Genomic DNA, 3,731 nt, shown 5'->3' on the forward strand with positions numbered 1-3,731 from the left:
TCATGCCCAGGACCAGGAGCCTCCTAGCCATCCCTACAGCTCCTCTCTTACCTCCAGATGATACTAGCCACCCTACTAATGTTGTTGCCTCACCTCCAGCATCAAAACTGCCCTGTTTATATGGGTAGCCCCAGATTCAAAATGGCTGCCCTCATCAGGCACCTGGCAGATGCCAGCTCCAGGCCCTTAAAGTGGCAGGCACAAACAGTGCCCTGCCACAGCCCCCCAGGCGGCAAAGGGCACTGGGGGGAGGAGGGACCAGGCTGGGGCCACTGGGGCTGTCCCCCTGCCCTGTGCTGTGCAGGCGGGGCCCCAGTGACACAGACAGCAGCTGGATTGTTGGTAAGTGCCAGGGAGGGGTTTGTTTTTTGTTTTATTGTGGGGGTGCCGGGGTGGAGGGGCAGGGATCTGGGTCCTTGGGGAGCTGGGGGTATGAGGCTGGGCAGAGAAGGTATTAGGGGCCTCAGAGGATTGGGGTGGCTGGGGCCCAGCAGGGAAGGGATTGGGGAGTTTGGGGGCAGTCAGGGGAGGGAGCCAGGCAGGGCAGGAATTGGGGGATAGGTGGGGGATAGTACCGGGCAAGGAAGGGAACAGTGAGGCTCGGGGAGTGGGTGGGGCCAGCAGGGGTCCCCCCATAGTCCCTTCCCCCCTCCTCCAGCCACCCTGACCCCTTACTTACTGGCACTGGAGACCTGCTGCTGGCATGTTGCCTGCCAGGCAGAGTGCTTCAGCATGAGGGCAAGGGCCAATCATAATGGTGCTCTGGCAGCCAGAGCATCTCTGTGGAGGACCCAGACTCTGGTTGTCTCAGGGCATAGTCTGGGACCGTGCCCTGCCCCACTTTTTTTAACTCCCTTTTTTTAGACCCCTGGATATCCAGGGGTCTAAATTTTGTCCCCGCACTGCAAACTTGCAGTGGGGGGAACCTTTTCCTGGTCTTGCACGTGCCTCTTACAGTGTGTCAAAGGGTTTTGAGACACTGAAAGAGGCACCTGTGGGCTTATCTGGATGCACCCACTGTGGTCAGTCATGCACTGAGAGTTAATACCATTTCTTGCCTGCACAGCTCTGACTTGCTACCAGAGATCTGGCAAGCAGGCTTGTGGCTGGGAGCCAGGACACTTGGACTCTATCCTTCTCGGCCGTTGGTGGGCTGGGAGCAGGTTATGTATCCTAGGATGCTGGTGGACTGCAAATTGCTTGTTTTATATCCATGAACCAGACTGAAGTCACCCTAACACAAGTTAGGCAGCACAGTTAGCCCTTACATGAGTGAAGTAATTTTGAGATGCTCAGAGGACACTTAGCATGAGCTCTAACGTACAGACGCTTGGGTTTCAAGGGCCTTTAGTATTGTCTAAATGTAACATTTAATTTCACCGTAGGATAAACTATGTCAGGTAATGTTAAGCATTTAGGCTACAGGGAATAGAATATAAGGACCTGATACCAAGTGAAGAAACATCATAAATGAGAATTCTGTAGGGCTAGGATTGAGGTGGAACCAAGTACGAGGACAGAGAAAGAACAGGTAAATGAAAGGATTTAAGTTTTGCTCTGAACTAGTTGTATCTAGTCAAACTAAAATGATAAAATAGAAGACCTGCTTTTGATATTATCATGAAAGCCACTTCATATCATCAGCTTGATAATAAAAGGCCATTCTATCTTTGGCTGGTGTTCCTCCTGTGCTGAAATCTTGTTTGGGCAGTGGAACACATATGCAGATGTCACATATCTTTGCTTTCAGAACTCACTCTCTGAAACTTGGGTAAAGTAGGTTGCACTAAAAGACTGGCCGTATCTTGGTGATTTTATAATTTTTGAACTTGTTAAATTCAGGGTATGAAAATGTCTAATTTTGTACTTCAAGAATTGTAAATCAGGATGTGTTTTGGGTCTATAACCATTTTCATATATTTTTCCAGCTTTCTAATCTTCTTAGTCATCTTTATAACCTTTCAGGTTTTAATTATTTTTATCCTTTGTAAGCATCTTTTGTCTAGATTTAATAACATTTGATTTTGTTATAAAGCAAGACTTTTGTTATAAATCACTAGTAGTGTATGGTTTTGTATTCACCTATTGTATTTTCAGATGAGGAGTTTCATTAATTTAAGATTAAATTGTTTCATTATTAAGTTAATTGAATTCATTAAGTTTTTTGCTGTTTCTTAAACCAGTTCTTTAGAATGCTTGATTGTGTTGAGATAAGTCTCTTAAAACTTCTTTGGTTCTTAAAACTATATTTAGGGGGTCAATGCAGGAAATCAGGCAAGTTTCTAACCTACGCTAGTTGAAATTAACACAGTCCTCTGGAATGTTTTCATTTCAATTAATTAGTATTTTCCAAAGGAAACACATTTTACTGGAACATTTCAAATCACCTGTATTACTGATCTTTCTGCTTTTGTCCCTTAGTCTCTTCCAGTCTTATATGCCTGCTTTCAGACATGAAAAACCCAGTGCTTTACTTTAAACTTGGCACGCTCCCACACTGAGCCCAACACATCCCCAGAAGAGGCACTGTGTTAGTTGGACCTGGCTTGCCCAATATCTGTATAGATATGGCACTTTAGTGAGACTTTTTTGGTGATTTTATCTAACAGCTGATTGAATCAGCTAATAGATAAAAGCACCAAAAAGCCTTACTAAAGTGCCTGATTTATACAGATGCTGCAGAGCTGGTTTGAAATAACATGCTTCTTTTTCTGGTAAAGCATGGTTTTGGGGGATTTTTTAAATGACTGTAGGCAGCAGAGTATTCCAATATTCTGGCTCATGTCTTTGCTCTTTCCCATTCTTCCTTTCTGGCTCCTGACCATATTTCCTATCCCACCTACACCTTATCCTTCCAACCCTTTCTTAGAAGCATCTGAACTGGAACTTTCAGGCACACTACATTAAAAAAATATCACCTGGAAGAATTTAAGTGTGGCAAAACTGTAAATAACTGAAAACAGGATTTTAGATCACAAAGTATCAGGTAACCTTAACAATAAAACCATCTGTAAGATGTACAGAATTCTTAAAGTAACTCAAAGTAGGTTAGCCATTCTAATTCCATGCAGTTGTCATGCAGTAGCCACACCTCTGTTGCCAGTTTCCCAGTGCCATGCAGTTCTTTCTGACTTTAAATATCAAATCAATGCTGGCAAAAGGCTCTTGCTACTATATTGACAGGAACTTGATTCTTTCCCAACATATTGCTAGAGATCATTTGGAAAAAAATACATCTCTAAACTCAGAAGCCTGTTTGTTTTACCAGAAAAAAAACAACATAGGAAGCAGATGAGCAAGAGTCAATAAAAAAAACCAATGTGTTGAATACTTAGAAAAATGTAAAAGATTTCATAGACATTAGAGCTGGAAGGGACCTCGGAAGATCTTTGAGTCCAGCCCCCTGCCCCAGGGGCAGGAAGTCAGCAGGGGTCATAGGAGCCCAGCAAGATAAACATAAAAGAGGGATCTGGATAGGTTACAGGGGTGGGCTAACAGGAACAGGATGCGTTTCAATACGGACAAGTGCAGGGTGCTGCGCTTGGGCAGTAGGAACCAGCAGCACACTTACACAATGGGGAACTCCCTACTCGAGAGCACGGAGGCAGAAAGGGATCTTGGAGTCATTATTGACTCCAAGATGAACATGGGCCGACAATGCGAGGTCATGGTTGGCAGGGCTAACCGGACCTTGTCGTGCATCCACAGGTGCATCTCGAGTAGAGCCAAGG

Source organism: Gavialis gangeticus, unplaced genomic scaffold (assembly GCF_001723915.1).
Source record: "Gavialis gangeticus isolate Ggan-Ray unplaced genomic scaffold, GavGan_comp1, whole genome shotgun sequence".
NCBI lineage: Eukaryota > Metazoa > Chordata > Crocodylia > Gavialidae > Gavialis > Gavialis gangeticus.